Below are 21,118 nucleotides of genomic sequence, written 5' to 3' on the forward strand. Positions count from 1 at the left end.
GGCACAGCGGTATGTCTGCGGACTTACAACGCTAGAAACCGGGTTTCGATACCCGTGGTGGGCAGAGCACAGATAGCCCTTGTGTAGCTTTGTGCATAATTAAAAACAAACAAACACTTTGCCGCGAGTTGTTAGGAAAGAAAACAGGAATTCAGCTTTAGAATAAATGAAACATAGGGTCTAGTTATTAAATGTTACTAACATAGTTCGTTGTTTAGTTTTAGATCATAGAAGTGTTTATAAGAGCAATTGAGGAGAAATAAAAGATGATCTGTTTGCTTCTTATGGACTTTTACCCGATGTGTACCAGAGGCAATCCACACTCCCATTGTCTTCTATACTCTCCCCCCACCCACCCACATACACTCAAAAACAAGGCTTGCTTCACGATGCTTGAAAAATGCCCTTTTTTTGTTAATAAGCTCCTACCCTTTACTGAATCCGAAAGTTTCGAACTTTGCATGCTTTACAAGGAAATACATAAACAAACCTCAGCACAAAGTAAAATATAGATTTACTTCATTCTGTGATGTGTGCCAACTCCATAACGCGACAACGACAGTTCTTAAACGTTACAAACTTTAAGTCAAACCGGTTAATCGGTTCAAGCATGACAACCCAAGTTACATTAGTACTACTGGAATTAGGTTTGTGTTTCAACACATATTTCAGATACTGTCCATGTCATCTTGTGTTTCAGTACACTTTTCAACAACGTCTATTAATTATTCATACTTTCCAAGTCAAATGTGTGACTTATTTAGACCTTTCAACAACGTACGTTATTCATACATTCCAAGGTAGATGTAACTCATTAGACATTTCAACAAAATCCGTTATTTATATTCTTCAAGGCAGACGTGTATCTCATTAAAGATTTCAACAACATCCATTATTTGTACCAACCTGACAGAAAATTTGTTTGTTTTTAAGCTCAAAGCTACACAATGAACTATCTGTGTTATGCCCATCACAGGTATCGAAACCTGGTTTCTAGCGTTATAAAGCCTTGAGACTTACCCCTGAGCCACTGTGGGGTCTTGGCAAAAAAAAAAGAATAATTTTGAGAAGTTTTGCTCAAGACTACTCAAGGGGCTCTGCATATAGCCATTTCTTGTTCTGAACTGATAGACTAGAAAGCAGCTAGCTGGTTTGTTTCAAACTCTAATGACTTTTCTCTTTTAAAAGACTAAATAAAATAATTCAGAAGAATTTTCCAGAATCTTAATTACTTTGTTCAACGGATTGTACAGTCGTTAACACCTATAATTCAGAGAGTTATAATCTGGAGCCTGCAGAGGATCATCCAGTAGAACTAATGCAGTAACTTTGGATTTCTCGAACAGAATGGGATTTATTTATTTTAGTGATATAATAAAACATAAAAGTATCACTTCGCTCTTCCATGCACATATTGACTGTATCTCTTAGTTTTGAGCTCTCTAAGCGTAACTTCAGATAGTATATAAACCATGACGATATTTCCATGTTTTTATTTGAACTATATGTATTGACAATTTTTATTAGTTTTCTCTGTCTACAGTTGAAAAATTACATAATAAAAGTTATATACGCCATTGCACAATATAATCAACGGTACAGAGGTAAGAAGAAGAAACATTATTTTATCGTGATTTTTTTCCGATAAGATTCATTCACGTGTGGTGTTGGGGCCAATGATTTTTATTTTTTATTGTTCTTAAAAAAATTGACGATTATGTTATTTAGATGCTATTTTTAAGATGACAAAAAAAGACTGTTATTTAGTATTATACATATTATCAGTATCTAGTTAAATACATTTTAAGTTAGTTTATACTGGAACGGTTTCCTATGTTATGTCTATATATTAACAGTATCTAGTTAAATACATTTTAAGTTCGTTTATACTGGAACGGTTTCATCCAATATCGGGGAAAAACTATTCCATGCGTTATTTTCAGTGGCTGTGAAAAAAAAGAATAACATATATTTCATGATGAACAGATGAAAGGCGGCCAATTAATACAGAACAGTAGCCGTAGTAACTCGTATGATTTAGATCCAAAGTAATGTATCATAATTTATACGCAGTGTTGCGTTTTAGAGACAAAAATAATAATAAAGAAGACTTCTCGCTCCGAAACGTTATAGATCAACCTAATGTAAATCCCAAATGCTTTCCTATCATCCCAATTTGTGTGTGTGTGTGTTTGTTTCTTGTTAGTTTTTGTACTTCATTATCGTTAACGAAGTTTTGCTGATTAAATCGTAGACACAACCCAACCTTAAGCAATATTGTTTTTTTGATTTACGAGTGGCAACATCCACCATTGATTCGTTTGATCATGTTGTCTTTGTTTTTGCTGAGAACTGTAGTACCCGAGTTAATTTTAATTTCTGTAAAGTACAGTTGCAGTTGCAATTTCATAATTAACTCTTAATGACTAAAGATGTAGAAATGAGCATTCCGTATTATTAATCTCATAGACAAACTAGAAAAATGATTGAGAGAGCGATTACATTATAGGACTGGATAACTCTTGATAATAGAGTTAGCACAAAGGATCACATATAAAGTGTAATGGACTTAAAATAAGACCCAAACCTCGAGCGCTTTCGAATAGTTGACTATTCTTCTTCAGGAGAACAAAGAAGAAGAATAGTCAACTCTTCGAAAGGACTGAATAACTAATATTTTTGGTAACGCTGATATTCTCCGACATTTTTCTGTCAAGTAAAATCGACGTTTCATAAAAGTTTTGCAGTTTATGGTGGCACTAGATGACTGGTAGTAAAGTTTAATCTAATTTTTTTTCTGCCATAATCATCAAAATTTTGAGCTCGAAGAAATTATGTCAGATGAAAGGCAAAAACTTACAAGTAAAATGCAATAAATTTTTATCTTCTAGTGACTTTAGCTTCACGAATTCGTTGGCATCCAACAGGCACCTGCCAGAAATAGAACTGTCATGCTGTCTTTTCATTGGACAATAGGTGATTAGGCTGGGATGGTGTTAGGTTATTGGAAGTTGACTGATTGACACACCATTCTTTCAAGGGGCCTGTAACAGTCGTAGCTCAGTATCTTACGGTGATTATAGTGCTATATACTAACAAGACGGTGTATTATTTACTTCCAAGCATCTCATTTATTAGTTACTCGCTGTTCTTATCACAAGTTGTCAATGAATAAACTTAACCCAATTCCCGAACATCTGGTAAATACAAGGTTTTAGAATACAGACAATTTAGAAAATCTTGAATAATAAAAGATATTTGTAACAGCAGTATTATGTAACTATGGCATCTTTTGTTTAACTTAAAGCTAGAATTCACGTTGAACAGGATTACGTGAGAAATAAGGTTATAAAGTGAGCTGGATATCATTGATAATTTAGATATACATTCAAAGAAAATACTCAGGACACTACACGACACCATCAAGTTGACGTCTACATTGTTACAACTGTAATAGTTCCATCATTTTTTTTTGTTTGTAATTTCTATCACAAAGTTAAAAGTTAATACTGCATGCTATTAGTGATACAACTTTATAAATTATAATGACAACACCGACTGGGTTTGAAGTGAATTTCTTCAGAGAATTCGAATGAATAAAATCAGACGTAACAAACTTGAGGGCTTGCAGAAGGATGTGACACTACGGCAAAAGGCACGCGGTATACGGGAATACCATTATGCTGGAATTCAGAAACTTCATGTTGCAATGGTTAAAGTTTTCTTGAGCCTCATTGTCTTTGTTAGATTCCTAAAAAGCAAAAACTTTCGAACATTATATCTACCATGTGAGGATAATTAATATTAATAAGTAGACAATGTACATACATATACAAAGTATACTAATTACCGTATCCTGGTAATACTGATGAATAAGTTATGCCTTTTATAATAAAAAATGCTTAGTCGTACTTTTTATTCAAAGCCAAAATAGTATATTCTATAAGAGATCTAAGAGCGCATATAAAAAGTTCATTCGACTAGCAGTCATCTTTAATTCAATACGCTGCGATAGATCGCTGTATATAGTATGAACAGCGAGCAAAAAATAGCACGTAAAGTATTATTGATTATATTTGTATATATATAATACGGTTCCTAAAGTTACACTGGTTAGTTTTCCTATTAGAGTTCAATATTCTCAGTGGTTTATCAAAATGAAATGGAAATTACCCACTCCAAGATTTTAGAAAGAGGGCTGAAAGACAACCTATTGGTTGAGTTTGTCTTTAAATCTATAGAAGGAAATACACACAAAATCCAGTACGTAATTTGCTTTATTGAAAACAAATAGTAAACGTATTTAAGTTGACAAAAATAAAATTACAAATTAGACTTAGTTCGGAGTTAATGAGTTTAATTTATGGTTACTTTCAAGAAATGATATATATACTGACTGAGGGGTGCACTACGTGCGTAGCTCTCTCAGTGTAATACCCCATGGTGGCTCAGCGGTAAGTCTAAAAGTTTCACGCTAAAAAATCGGGTTTTGATACCCGCAGTGGGCAGAACATATATAGCGCATAGAACACCAAGACATATGTAGAGTCTTTTTTAGGCCAAGTCCTTGTTTTAATAACTATTTATTGTGTCTTGATTTCAACGTTGTACACCTTTTAATTGTAAATATGAAGTACTGATACCAAGAGCTGGGTCCAAAAAAGGTGTGAATTCACACCCTTCCTCAGAAAAGTGTTTACACACCAACAATAAAATTATCTATTATTACTGTTACTGTCTTCAGAAGAAAAAACAAACTGATTCTGTTAATAGTTTTTTTAAGTTTTAGCATACCATTTACATGACTTCCATAAATAAAATCAGATCTTAACCTCCATGGGTTTGAATACACCAGATAACAGTAAATATCTGGTTTAGATACCCGCGATGTGCCACTTAGCAGTATGTAAATTGTTCAATCGAAATTAAACAATATCCCACTAGGTGATGGTCTCCTAGAGCCAAACTTGAAATGAAACTAATGCACGTGTTTCAATCTGATCCAAATATTTTTTTATTTGTAAAGGCATAAAAACTTTATCACGTCTTAAGTCCCTAGGGGTACATCTATCTTACGGGTATGACAACTAAGCAAGCACAGGTTCCTTGTCTTCAAAGAACAAGCTTTGCACGAAAGGTTTTTTCCGTTTGTTTTTGCACTAATCTTGAACTTGGTTCATGATACATTTGTCCGATCAGTTATTCCTAAACAAGATGAAAAAATTACCATTAATATCTGGCAATTATTTCTTGTGTGTGTGTGAATGGCTATTCAATGTTGGTAAGGCTTGTCCAACCAGGTGGGGTTAACAGTCTTCCCACGACATCTTGCTGCGGAGGAAGTTTCAGTTTTCTTTGCTATTGTTGGGCGTATTCACATATATTACCCTCACCTGTACAGTACGCCTGTTACCCTTCAATGGAGTAGTTAACGTAGACGTTGTTGCTACAATTCTGTTGTAGCAGTAGCCGAAATATTTCTTAATCGAAATTCGTAGATACCAACTGGCTAAAGGCCTGGTAGCCTGATTGTCAATCTGAGGACTTACAACTCTAGAAACCAGGTTTCGATAGCCGTGGTGGGCAGAGCTCAGATAGCCCATTGTGTAGTTTTGTGCTTAACTTCAAACAGCAAAACAATGGTGACTTTTTAAACGACATCTACTTGTTATCTGGAAAACTAACATTCGTAGTTTGAACGGCTATGAACTTACTGTTCTTTATTTCAAGAACAAGCAGGCTGTACATTTTCTTGCCCCCCAGTGGCACAGCGGTATGTCTGCGGACTTACAACGCTAGAAACCAGGTTTCGATAGCCGTGGTGGGCAGAGCACAGATAGCCCATTGGTGTAGCTTTGTGCTTAACTTCAAATAAACAAACAATATATTTTCTTAGATAACAGTGGCCATAGCAGGAAAAATATTTTCTTCTCAGTTTCCTGAGTTTGTTATTGTTTTTCGATGAACTGCTGTTTTCGTTGCGATAACCCCTCTCTAAATTTCTTCAGCTTAACTGATGTACTTTTCAAGATTTTCCAATTTTTGGTAACATTCCTAGTCTTGTAAATTATATATATATATATTTTTTTTGCTCCTACATGGTTTCATTATTTGAAAAAATTTCAATTTCTGTTCGATTTCTCAAATATGTAGCCATTTCTAACTATTAATCCCACATTGATATAAAATTTTTCACCGTTCTTTGATTTTCTTTTTTCTTGGAGGGAGGGGATTAACAGATAAGTCACAGACCAAGATAAATAAGAATTTTTTTGGAGTTTCTCGTCGTTTCGACGATACACAAGTAGAACAGTTTATACGAGAGAAAAATAAAGGAAATAAAATCTGTTTGTAAGCAAGTTCACTTATCCATTTTTTTTATCAAAAGAATAAACTTTCTGGGATGTTGCAGGAAACATATGTAACAAACGTTTGCTAAAGTTAGTAAAGGTTCTTACTGGAAACATATCTAACATATTTTTGAGAGGGTTAATCTCTACTTTTACTGTAAATATATATAACGTATGCCTGAGAAGGTTAATATAGATTCTTACGGTAAACATATATAACAAACGCTTGAGAGAATTGTTATAGACTCTTACTGGAGACGTATATAGCATACATCTGTGAGAGTTAATATACTCTTACTGGAGATGTATATAACATACTTCTGTGAGAGTTTATAAACTCTTACCGGAGACGTATATAGCATACTTCTGTGAGAGTTAATAGCCTCTTACTGGAGACGTATATATAATACATCTGCGAGGGTTAATAGACTCTTACTGGAGGCGTATATAACATACTTCTCTCTCACAGAAGTATGCTATATACGTATCCAGTAAGAGTTTATGAACTCTCACTTAATAGCCTCTTACTGGAGACGTATATATAATACATCTGTGAGGGTTAATAGCCTCTTACTGGAGACGTATATATGATACATCTGTGAGGGTTAATAGACTCTTACTGAAGACGTATGTAGCATACATCTGTGAGAGTTAATAGCCTCTTACTGGAGACATATATATAATACATCTGTGAGAGTTAATAGCCTCTTACTGGAGACGTATATATGATACATCTGTGAGGGTTAATAGACTCTTACTGGAGACGTATGTAGCATACATCTGTGAGAGTTAATAGACTCTTACTGGAAACAAACGTCTGAAGAAATAATATAGACACTCTTACAGGAGGAGTATGTCACCTACATCTCAGAGAATCAATACAGATGCTAACTAGAATTAATATAAATACCCTTACATGAGAAATATGTAACCTACGTCTGAAGAAGTTAATATAGATTCTAATTAGTAGCATATTTAACAACATCTCTGAAAGTTAACATAGACTGTTACTGAAGACATATATAGCAAATGTGTTATAGAGTTAATATAGACTTTTATGGAAGAGATGTAACAAACATCTGCAAAAGTTGTTATAGACTTACGGAAAACAAGTAACAAAGTCTGTGAAAGTTAATATAGACTTACACAAGACGTATAGAGCAAACGTCCGCTAGAGTGTATATAGACTTATTGGGGACGTGTAACAAATGCCTCAGAAACTTTTACTGGAGAAACATATAATAAGCACCTGGGAGAGTTAATGTAGAAGGAAGATAACTCGTAAGCAATTTTGCCTGTAAAGGCATAACAGGATAAAACTCACATCCCTCTGGAAAGTTATTCAATTGAAAGCTTGACATTGAGATTAACTGGCAATTGTTAAGTGCGTTTAGGGTATATTAACTCTCTTCTCGCTTAGTAGCCTATCTTAAATTATAGTAGGTTATGTTAACGCTCTTCGTGCTTAGTAGCTTATCTTGACTTCTAGTAGGTTATGTTAACTCTCTTCGTGCTTAGTAGCCTGTCTTAACTTATAGTAGGTTATGTTAACTTTGATGCTGCGGTCTTACATCACTAAAGTTAGTCGCTTAGCCTTAGACATGTGGAATTTTTAGTACTAGATCTGTAAAGAAACCATGCACAGCGTGATAGGAGAATGATCTCATGGCCTGTTATCCTGTTCGATTGTTGTTTCCTGCTATTCCCTGGCCACCTGCTCACTGATTGACTGTCCAACTATTGGTGGAATCATACTACGAAAGTGAAGTTAGTTTTGCCCATCTGTCCACCGCGGTTTCCTGTACTGCTAACTGTTCTTCACCAGGGCCGACATTGATCAACGACGTCACGCGAAGCTGCTTTGCGATTGGCAGATGTAAGAAAGAGAGAAAGGGAGAGAAAGACAGAGCACTTCTATGTTGGAGAATCGTGTGCAATAAACACCGTATTCACGCACAACTTTCCGTGATACTGAACGTGTTGGCCACGAACGTGTAGAAGGGTACAGTAACGGCTACAAAGCTGGTGGTATAATCTTTGGTAGCTGTGTTGATAACAACGTTGTTTTTACTGTAGTTGTGTTGATAACAACGTTGTTTTTACTGTGTGTAGTCGTACGTGTAATCAATGAAAGCTGGAGTATAAGTAATTCTATCTTTCGCTAAAAACACAATATCTTCTGGTTGCTGGTTATTGTAATGTAGTGTTAGAAGAATCGCATAATAATTGGGACAACAAGTATAGTATCTCTGCGCAGTTTCTATGATCTAAGATTTGGTGTTGATACTGTGTGTTGATCGTATTAGTAAGATCACATAATAATTGGGGAAACAAATATAGTATCTCTGCGCGGTTTCTATGATCTAAGGTTTGGTGTTGAGATTGTATGTTGATCGTATTAGTAAAATCACATAATAATTGGAGCAACAAGTACAGTATGATTACGCGGTTTCTGTGATCTAAAGTTTGGTGTTGACACTTTGTGTTGATTGTATTAGTAAGATCACATACTTGACAGGGTGATATTTAGGGGACATTGGTAGTACTGCCTGCAAAGTGTCGCTATATAGATCAATAAACAAATATTATATAGGTATATCAGGCTTTTAAAAATCAGGGTTTAAAAGTGTGAAAGACTATTCCTAAGGATATCGGAACTGGCCATGACCGAATGAATGACCATGACCTCTCCCGTGCTTAACCTCCTCTTTGTTAGCCTTATTCTTCAACTAGCTTATTGTGGGCGTCCCCACCGACATCGGAGCTGGCGGTCCAAGGGATCAGAAGTCCATGGCGGCTGCTGCAGCCATTTGCGGCACCACAAAGGTAGGGAGCAAAGGACCAGAAGGCTGCAGAGTGACTTCAATTGGAGAAAAAAATCTACTAATCCATAATCTTAAGATAATATATTTAAAGGATCAGTTTATAAAAATATAATGTATTACACAAGTGTGATCAGTTTGAATACGCTGCGAGATATCTAAACTAATAACTTTTGTTTATTGTAAAAATAGTGAATACGTTATGAGATATCTAAACTAATAACTTTTGTTTATTGTAAAAATAGTGAATACGTTATGAGATATCTAAACTAATAACTTTTGTTTATTGTAAAAATAGTGAATACGTTATGAGATATCTTAACTAACAACTTTTGTACGTTGTAAAAATAGTGAAGACGTTATGAGATATCTTAACTAACAACTTTTGTTTATTATAAAAAATAATAAATACGTTATGAGGTATCTAAACTAACAACTTTTGTACGTTGTAAAAATAGTGAATACGTTATGAGATATCTAAACTAACAACTTTTGTATGTTGTAAAAATAAATAAGCTGGAATATGATTGTTTAAACTTTCATGTGTTTCTTATAACAAAGTATAGGTAAATAGGGTGACAGCTTGTTCTAAATTTATGGATATACTAGACATGATTTTGGTTTAAATGTTTAAATACTATCACGCCTGTTCTTGTTTTAATTGTTCAAATACTACTAGACATGATATTTACTTGTTTTAATTGTCCAAATACTACTAGACATAGTAACTAACTGCTTGTTTTAATTGTTTAAATACTCCTAGACGTGGTAACTACTTGTTTTAATTGTTTAAATACTCCTAGATGTGGTAACTGTTTGTTTTAATTTTTTAAATACTCCTAGACGTGGTAACTACTTGTTTTGATTGTTTAAATGCTCCTAGACGTGGTAACTGTTTGTTTTAAATGTTTAAATACTTCTAGACATGATAACTACTTATTTCAATTGTTTAAATACTCCTAGACGTGGTTAACTTCTTGTTTTAAATCTGTAAATACTGCTAGTCATGATGACTGCATATTTTAACTTTGTAAATAATGCTACACATGGTGACTGCTTGTTTTATCTTTCATAAGTACCGTTAGGCACGTGACTACTTATTTTAACTGTGTAAGTACCGTTAAGCACGTGACTACATATTTTAATTGCCCAAATACTACTAGACATAGTAACTAACTGCTTGTTTTAATTGTTTAAACACTCCTAGACGTGGTAACTACTTATTTTAATGGTGTAAGTCCCATTTGACACGTGACTGCATATTTTAACTGTGTAAGTACCGTTAGACACATGACTACATATTTTAATGGTGTAAGTCCCATTAGACATGTGACTCCATGTTTTAATGGTGTAAATACCGATACAAATGACGTGACTGTTTGTTTCATCTATATAAATGCTACTGCATAGGGTGACAGCTGGTTTTAACCGTGTAGATGAATAGAAGTTTTTGTTATAAATACACTTCATATACCTCTCACGTTTCATTACTACTAGCAAGGATTTTACTTAAACCAATAGAACTAGTAATCGGTAGAGAACTGGTACATTTCTAATGTTTTTTTCAACTTCGCCACATTGTTTCTTTACCTAGTTGTTTTATATTTAAAATCGTGTGCATGTTATGTCGTTTTTATATTGGAATCCTATAGAAATAGGGACTTGCATCGCGTCCATATTTTGAATCTTGGGAAGAGCAGGCTTCAGCGGATTCGTATCTTTACTGACCATTTTTGGCATGGTAATAAGTTATTAATAAACTGCTTTATAATGTATGTATCAACACAATATGAGGTTAAGAGAATTAGCACAATCATGGTTTGTGTAACTCAGCACAAAGCAAGGAATTGTTTTGTAGGGTGTTTTTGGCAAGGAGTTGTTTTGTAGGGTGTTTTTCAGCACAGTATGGTATTAGCAAAATTGCACCATATATATAAGGATTTAAGAGGTATAAGAGTCGTTTCTTAGAATCAGTTAAGCATAGAATGTGATGAAAATAGAATTCCTTCGGTGTTTCGACTGTGTCAGCTCTACGAATTAAAAATAAAACAACTCAGTGTGTATCTGTGCTCACACGAAGAGTTTCTGTAACTACAGATGTACTTTTATAGAATTGCCGACACTAAGTACTGTGTAAAAACACCTGTTCTTGATTTTCTCTGAACCCACTTTGTTTGCAGTCATGTTGTCATCCCTGCATGTGTTTGATTTCAGTTTTATATTATTAGTAGATCAAAGTGGAGTAGGATGGGAAGGTGTTAATAATACAGCAAATAAAAGTATATCGAATCCAAGACGTTTGTTTATTTGTTTTGAATTTCGCGTAAAGCTACACGAGGGCTATCTGCGCTAGCCATCCATAATTTAGCAGTGTAAGACTAGAGGGAATGCAGCTAGTCATCACCACCCACCGCCAACTGTTGGACTACTCTTTTACCAACGAATAATGGATTGATTATCTCATTATAACACCCCCACGGCTGAAAGGGCGAGCATGTTTGGAGGAATGGGGATTCGAATCCTCGACCCTCAGATTGCGAGTCGAGCGCCCTAACCACCTGGCTATCCCAGGCCTCTAAATACAGCCATAATGAACATGAAATGGCATTTCTCAACTGTCGACATTTCAAAATAAGCAAACCATTTCCAAAACAAAAAAAACACAATTATTGTTTGAAGTAACTTCGAAACCGGATGCAATGTTTTGAATAAAGCTTTGAGGTATTACACTTGTGATTGTTACTTTATTTCTGCACTACTTGTTTAAAGCCAAGCATACTGTCGAAGTTCCGTTATTGACAATTTTGATATGAAGAATATACGGCTGTGTAATTTATTATTAGGATTTTAATCTTAGGTTAATCTTAAGTTTCTGGAGCCAAACAACACGGATGTTAATTATCATCACATAAATTATTATCTTGTCTAGATCGCTTTCTCATGTATAAAGCTTTTATTGTTGTGCTTTATTGTAATTTGGATTACTGTAAAATTAGGAATACACGAAATTTGTGTCATGAGAAAGAGCTTCTGTTCTGCATAAACGAAAATTGATGTGGTATGTGAGATATTTTTGTTTGTCTAGGATCTACAGGCAACAACTTTCTTTGTATAAGAAGGGTCTTCGTTTTTGTTTGTCTTGGATCTACGGGCAACAACTGTCTTTGTATACAAAGGATCTTCGTTTTTGTTTGTCTAGGATCTAGAGGCAACAACATTCTCTGTTCAGGAAGGGTTTCCGTTTTTGTTTGTCTAGGATCTACAGACAACAACTTTCTTTATATACAAAGGATCTTCGATAAAAAAATTGTTTGGTTGCAGTTATGCACAAAGATACATAATGGGCTATCTGTGCTCTGCCCACCACGGGTATCGAAACCCGGTTTCTAGTGTTGTAAGTCCGCGCCCGATAAAAAACAACAAGAAAAAACGTATATACTTTTCCATACGGTCTCCAGTGGATCAGTAGTAAACTCGAGGGCTTATAATGCTAAAATCCCGATTTCAATTCCATACGATGAACATTGTGTAACTTTGCGCTTACAACAAACAGACAAACAAACTTTCCCATACGCTGGATTTGAGTAATTACGGCCTACATGTTATGGTATTAATAAATCAATGTCCATTCGCTACTAGCAGCATCACATAATATCCACAATAAAAACGCGAGACATTACTGAGACATAAAAGGTGTCTCAAATACAAACATGTTTCAAAAGTAAACACCTACAACTACATATGAGGCCCTGAATATATCTAGATACCCTTTGAACTACAGGAAGTTTTGTTTCATGTAACTGTTTCAACTGAAGACAAAATCGTGTTTGGATTCAAGATGCTAATGTTTGTGTGTTTTTTAAAACACTGAATTATTACACACTTTGTCTGTTGAAAACCTTTTGATTTATAGAAACAGTCACTAGCGAATATTACGAAAAACTATATAACTTTAACAAAATGAAATATACATGTTTTTCTTGTGGTTTGTACAATATTAAAAAGATATTAGTTTTAGAGATAACGTAGATAAATTTTACTTTTAAGTATATGGAATATCATTAAATATACGCTTACAACATTTTTATATCAGCAAATATCATGAACTATACAAAATATAGATGGCCATGACAGTAACTTTCTATAACAAATTATCAAAACATCAACGTTAGAAGAACGTTCATATCTTTCTGGTCTGTGTGAATTCGCACATATGAAAAACTATACATAATTTAATTTCTTATGTTAATCATCGTTGATACTTTGTTTGTTTGTTTGTAATCGAGCACAAAGCTACACAATGAGCTATCTGTGCTCTGCCCACCACAGGTATCGAAACCCGGATTCTAGCGTTGTAAGTCCGCAGACATACCTATTTAATTCCAAGAAGTTTTATTTAAGTTTTCCTTTAATTACCATAATTAAATTGTGTTTATGTAAATACTTGAAGTATTTAACATTGATTTGACTAATTTATTCCTCCGAATTACTCAACGGACAAGATGTGTAAAGAAAATCTAATTTTTTTTCTGCTCATCATCCACCCAAAATACCGAGTTTCGATGAGAAAGTGATCCAAAATACCGAGTTTCGATGAGAAAGTGATCCAAAATACCGAGTTTCGATGAGAAAGTGATCCAAAATACCAAGTTTCGATGAGAAAGTGATTCAAAATACCCAGTTTCGATGAGATAGTGATCTAAAATACCGAGTATCTATGAGAAAGTGATCTAAAATACAGAGTTTCGATGAGAAAGTGATTCAAAATACCAAGTTTTGATGAGAAAGTGATCCAAAATACCGAGTTTTGATGAGAAAGGGGTCCAAAATACCGAGTTTCGATGAGAAAGTGATCCCAAATACCGAGTTTCGATGAGAAAGTGATCCAAAATACCAAGTTTCGATGAGAAAGTGATTCAAAATACCCAGTTTCGATGAGATAGTGATCTAAAATACCGAGTATCTATAAGAAAGTGATCTAAAATACAGAGTTTCGATGAGAAAGTGATTCAAAATACCGAGTTTTGATGAGAAATTGATACAAAATACCAAGTTTTGATGAGAAAGTGATCCAAAATACCGAGTTTTGATGAGAAAGAGGTCCAAAATACCGAGTTTTGATGAGAAAGTGATCCAAAATACCCAGTTTCGATGAGAAAGTGATAAGTGCCGAATCAAATGACAGACTTGGCTTAAACTTCCAAGATCCATTATAAGTTCTCGATGTCTCAGTTTAAACCATATAAATAGGAAAAAGCATTATTCACACGTCTCAAAAATGACAGCAATTTTTCAAATACTAATAATGGCTTAGTTTAACATTTAAGCGGTGTGACGAAAACACTAAGCTGTCTGAATATGAATTGAATATAAATATAAATTAATACGTTACGTTTTGACTTTAGACACTATACATATTTCAGCGTTAACGTTTTGATTGCCTCAGTTCAGAACACCTAACATCTCTTCAAGTTTTTAACTTGTTTTTAAAGTAAAAGCAAAATCTTGTTTTACTTTGCATTACAATCTGAGAAATTTCAGTTTGCTGCTGTGTGTATTTTCTTGAATGGTGGCTTGTAAGAAAAACCGTAAAATTGTAACTGTAAGTGGCATTAATCTTAAATAATGTTCTATGATCAAGTACTTATCAAAGAAAGGACAATCAAATTTTTGTACTCAAAGATTGTCTGCAACCTATTATTACCATATTTATCTCCAAATATATTTCAATCTGTGTTGTTCATAAAATATCTTCCTTTACAAACGTTAATAATCTGTTTTCTGATTTTAGATGGGAACTTTTCAAAGTTTTGTACTCCATATACCCTGTAACTGCATGATAGAAATATTTCATGAGATACAAGATCCACCCGAAGTCTCTCTCTCTCTCTATATATATATATAGGGTGGCTTGGAAATATTTATAGTACGCGTTGGGAATGTATTTTTAGTTTTCATCATAGTTTATATTTTTCGAATCCTTTCTAAAGTAGTTTGTTTGTTTGTTTTTCAATTTCGCGCAAAGTTACACGAGGGCTATCTGAGCTAGCCGTCCCTAATTTAGCAGTGAAAGACTAGAGGGAAGGCAGCTAGTCACCACCGCCAACTCTTGGGCTACTATTTTACCAACGAATAGTGGGATTGATCGTAACATTATAACCCCCCCCCCCCACGGCTGAAAGGGCGAGCATGTTTGGTGGGACGAGGATTCGAACCCGCGACCCTCAGTTTACGAGTCGAGCGCCCTAACCACCTGGCCATGCCGAGCCCGCACCGTCTATTCAAAGTTATAATTGTTTGAACATGAATGTAATATTTACAACACTAATAATGGAGCTCTTTTATTGCCAACATAATAATAAACGTTCTTTTGTGATTTGTCAAATAATGGTCGAAAGTATTAATTTTTTATAGACCAGAGATATTTTCAAACACATGTTCGAAGATGTACTTTTTCATCTGGCTAGAAAAGAGAAATAAAATCTATAAACATATGTCAGTTTTTAGGTATGAGTACTGAGAATACGATTAGATTAAAAAAGGGACTAGGATAAACGTTTTTTTTTATCACTCAACGCATGTCTTCCTTGTGTTCCTTAATCTTACTTTAATGATAATAAAATACGAAGTTATTTTCTATTAGCTTTATTATAGAAAAAACGTTTTCGCATTTTTACTACATTTTATATCCGATTATTATTATCTTTTTGTTGTTGTTTGGAATAACTTTGGTTATCACGTGATGCCATCGTTGTTAGCTTCGACATTGTAATTTATATGGAGCAGCTGTGCTAGACCAGAACGGAAATTGGGATTCATGCATAATTCGGATTTTGAGCAACCAATCGTCATGCTTCTTATTACATTAGAGCTTCCTTACTAAAAAGCTAATCCTTGTCACTAATGAAACACATTTATCAAAGTGAGTGTCAACACTTTTAGCCAAACACGGAAGTAGCTCTGCAAGAGGTCCGCGATGTGAGTGTAGAGACAGAAGAGCTTCTGATACCAACCCGTCTTCTTGATGGGGAAACCCAATTACTGCAGCTAATACAATTATGATACACTGCCGTACAACTAGTTATCATAGCTTGTTTGATGCTGTAAAGAAGACAAAGAACAGGCTTTGTTGAATAGTTTATAATATACTTTGTCAACAAGAACATGTTACGACTGATTGGGAAGTTTATAATGATTTTTACACAAAATAATATTTCACAAAGCTTTCCATTGTCCCTCTGGAGAGAAAACACTGACGCATTACGATATCTTGTCTTAAAGTTAAACTTGTAATGTTTTTAACCTACTTTCATCTCACTGACTAATCTTATCTAATCATTCTCAATTATAGTAACAGAGTTTGCGCTATTTTATATTATCAGTTTGTGGTTCTTTTAAATGTTATCAGTAATGAGTTGAAGAAATATCTGTGTCGAAGTTTTGTAAGCTCTCTTCATTGACAAGCCAAGAAAAAGATTCATCACACAGATTCATATGTACCAAACCCTTTTCCACAAGTCAAGAACAAGGTTTATCACATACATTCGTATGTACCAGCACCAAGACCCAGTGCACTCTTCCACAAGTCAAGAACAAGGTTCATCACATAGATTCGTATGTACCAGCACCAAGTCTCTGTGCGCTCTTCCACAAGTCAAGAACAAGGTTCATCACATAGATTCGTATGTACCAGCACCAAGTCTCTGTGCGCTCTTCCACAAGTCAAGAACAAGGTTCATCACACAGATTCGTATGTGCCAAACCCTTTTCCACAAGTCAAAAACAAGGTTTATCACATACATTCATATGTACCAGCACCAAGTCTCTGTGCGCTCTTCCACAAGTCAAGAACAAGGTTCATCACATACATTCGTATGTACCAGCGCCAAGACCCAGTGCACTCTTCCACAAGTCAAGAACAAGGTTCATCACATAGATTCGTATGCACCAGCACCAGGACCCAGTGCACTCTTCCACAAGTCAAGAACAAGGTTCATCATCCCTTCAGTGTTTTTAGCTGTAGTGTTTTTTTTTTAATTCTTGAATCTCTGAAGGACACTTGCTACTAAATCCAGATATTGTGAGATTAGCACGAGAGTCAAGACGTATATGTAGATTACCTATTGCAATAAATCACACCAATACATTTCAAGGGTTTGGTAAACTGACCATCAGCTGCGTTAGTAAGTATAATATATAAAATGAAATGTTAAGACTCGTTTTCCATGTGATTTCCAGAAAGTAAAGACTCGTCCTCCCTGTGATTTCCAGAAAAGTAACTAATATGATATCTTGAGGAAAGTGACATCTATAAGTTCGTAAAAATACGAACAGGATAGTAGAGAAGCGTTGATTTGTATTACAATACGCCTGTTTAATTTAGGAGTTTATTTACTAATATTTGGGACCAGTTAATTAAGATATATAAAGGCCGTGAAAGAGCATCAAGCTCAAACCAGAGCAGTTGCATTTTGTTTTTTGAAACAGAGTGAAAATAAAAAACGAAACATAATATATTATATTTTTTTTCTCCACACACATAACCCTTGAAAATAAGTATTTAGTAAGTTTACATGAAAACTGTCAAATTTGATATTGTGATGTCTATATTTTAACTGTAATAAGTTATAAGTGATCGTTCGCTGAGTTTTTGCCATAGCTACAGCTCAGAGTATAATAAGAGTCGAACGTTCTCTTAGTTTAAGGAATACAGTTATATCATTTAATTTCTTTCTGGCTGACTTTCACCAATTTGATTCGTCAAATTTAATTGTTTACAATTACATTTACCTCCAATACGAAGAACGGAAATCACCTCAAAAATATGGAATAACTTTCTGACAGGCTAATAAAATTCTTTTTTGCTGTAAATGTTTCCTAGCATATTTCAAATTAATTTTTTGATGAGTAATTATTTATCACAATGTGCTACAGAATTCTGTTATTATTAAGACAATTGTATTAGCTCACCAAAATGAGTAAGGACTGGTGTATTTTTATAACATAAGTTACTAAAATGTACAATTTTACTTTTTGTTTACATTTTAATTTCTAGTTTTATTTCATCGTTTTCCCAAAACGGGAGATTTCATAGTTATTGTTCTGATCTTCTCAATATCTTTTCGTATAAAGTTAGAAACAAAAAAATTAATGACTACCTCTCTAGAGTTTCCTTAGCAACTGCCTCGGGCCCAAACGGAGAAAATTGAAGTTTTTTTTTTCTTCGGGAGATTTTATGTCTTTCGATATCGGGTACTCAGAAAAGGAGATTTTTTTTATGTCACTCAAGTACGGTTTTGGTTAATTTATAAAGTAACATAACGAGACTTCTTTAATATTAATGCTGTCATTTGTTGTTCGTGTTTATCCATAATGTAGCAGAACCCAGCAGAAATTACAAACTCCTGTAAGATATTTCAGTGTGTTCAAAGGAAGCTATTGTTTTATTTCATTCAGCAATATGGCGCTCCTATAGATGGTTCTATTTTAACTTGGTACGCAACAACCATTTATTTTCATGTTAATTACACAGGCCTGCGAATTTAAACTTCATAAAAGTGTTTTGGTTTTAATAACGGTTTTTTTTTCATAAATCAGCTACGCAGATTTCGAAAATAATATTAATTTTTTCTGTCACGTGAGGATTTTTTACAAATCGTGAAGAAAAAACTCTTACTTGCATCAAATTATTATTTCGTTTACCACAACATTGATGTCAAACGAATATGCATCCTCATGTCTGCGTTGTGTCCATCGCGAGGATCGAGACCCGAATTTTGGCGTTATAACCGATGAATTGTGTGGAAAATTTCGTTTTATTAAGTTAACGAATATACAAGTATTAATCAAATTTGACACAAATATTGTGACATAAAATAAGTAAAGAACTGAATGCACAGCTTGCTTGGAAAATTTTCAAGTTTATATAGGATGAGGATTAAAGGCAAGGCGTATCATCATTCGGATCTAGTTTCCTGCTGCTCTTTGTTAATGCACAGGAAAGTTTTCACTCTTCCATTCGGTTCTTCCTCAACTGTTCTATTTCTATGACGTTTTACAAATATATTGTTCTATGATACATAGTGTTTCTAATGATTAGGTTGCAATTGGTTTACGAAACAATGAGACTCAACAGAGTTTAGCCGAGATCACTGTTGTTACACTGGTGGTCTGTAAGTTTATTCTATATTTTGTTTTTATTATTATATAAGATTGTAATATCACGCGCGTCAGTGACGAAAACATAGTTTACATAGCAAGTTTCTTTTTTACAATTTTTATGTTTATTTTACCATTTTAAATGGGTTAGGCGAGGCCCAGAATTAGTATACCCGTACTGTGAATCCAGGCCCGGCATGGCCAAGTGGTTCGGGCACTTGACTCGCAATCTGAGAGTGGCGGGTTCGAATCCCCGTCACACCAAACATGCTCTCCCTTTCAGCCGTGGGGGCATTATAATATGATTGTCAATCACAATAGTTGGCGATGGGTGGTTGTGACTATCTGCCTTCCCTCTAGTCTTTCATTGCTAACTTAGGGACGGCTAGCGCAGGTACTCTTTGTGTAGCTTTGCGCGAAATTCAAAACAAACCAAATCTGTGAATCCAAAAATGTGCTGTCAATTTTGAGACTGTATGAGCGTTATAAAAGTGGCAGTTAAATCCCAATATTTTGCCACACATTAGTAACCAAAAAGTTGACTAGCTGCTTTTTTCTCTAGTCTATCAGCTCAAAATTAGAGACGCAGAAAGCCTTTGTGTAGCTTTGCGCGAAAATCCTAAAAATACAACAATAAACAAACATCATTTAAAACACTACGTACAAATACCTCCAGCGTACTACCCATAGAAACACTAGGTATCTATTTCATCCTTGCGTCCCTAAGCGGGTTTAAGTGGTAACTGTGTAGGATTAAATCCCAAAAGTAAACAGCAAGATGTACCTCGACTGCTTTTCACAAGCGAGTTTTATAAATAAATCTCTTTCACTGTCAACACAGTCGACGTCTTAATTACTTGCATTTGTTGTGTTAATATAGAGTTCTTTATATTCAAAAGATAAGGACCGCAATTCAACCGTTCGTGAATTTGATTAGATTTCCTATTCGCAAAACTACACCATAGATTGGTTTTCCTTTGTTCACTTGCCTTGCTGGGAAGACATCATGTATACGATCATTAACGAAACATGGATTTGCTCTTAAGTTGAAACGAGAAGAGACGTTCGTCTTGCTTCATTAATTTAATGGAGATACACGAATTGGTTGAGATATATATTTATATAAATGTTTCACAAAAATCATTATTCGTAAAACCTTTCTCAATATCTTCTTTTGTAATTCCCAAGAGTAACTTGTCACGTCCATAAAATTCTGATCTCCCCGTCGATATTAAGTTTTGCCGCCATATTAAAGCCATTATAAACAAAAAAGTCTGCGACATTTATGGATCTCGTCCTCATGCAAACGAGTTTTTTTGTTTTTTTGGTCTAGAGTAGTTATAGTTGGAGAGTTTGATGGGGTGTCTGTGCTCATCGTCCTTCATAAGGACAGTCCAGGTGTCAGTTGATCATTGTCCTTCATAAGGACAGTCCAGGTGTCAGTTGATCATCGTCCTTCATAAGTGAGCACGTACACTCTGCCTGTTTTCGTCCTTCATAAGGACAGTCCAGGTGTCAGTTGATCATTGTCCTTCATAAGGACAGGCAGTGTACGTGCTCATTGTCCTTCATAAGGACAGTCCAGGTGTCAGTTGATCATTGTCCTTCATAAGGACAGGCAGAGTGTACGTGCTTATTGTCCTTCATAAGGACAGTCCAGGTGTCAGTTGATCATTGTCCTTCATAAGGACAGGCAGAGTGTACGTGCTCATCGTCCTTCATAAGGACAGTCCAGGTGTCAGTTGATCATTGTCCTTCATAAGGACAGGCAGAGTATACGTGCTTATT

The 21,118-nt window shown here is 34.8% G+C and overlaps 1 pseudogene; it reads left to right on the forward strand.

Moving 5' to 3' along the window:
• The first annotated feature begins 8,677 nt into the window (after positions 1–8,677).
• The window catches only part of LOC106458662, an 87,512-nt pseudogene continuing 75,071 nt past the window's right edge, over positions 8,678–21,118 (forward strand).

The sequence above is a fragment of the Limulus polyphemus genome, unplaced genomic scaffold, assembly GCF_000517525.1.
Source record: "Limulus polyphemus unplaced genomic scaffold, Limulus_polyphemus-2.1.2 Scaffold498, whole genome shotgun sequence".
NCBI classification, from domain to species: Eukaryota; Metazoa; Arthropoda; class Merostomata; order Xiphosura; family Limulidae; genus Limulus; species Limulus polyphemus.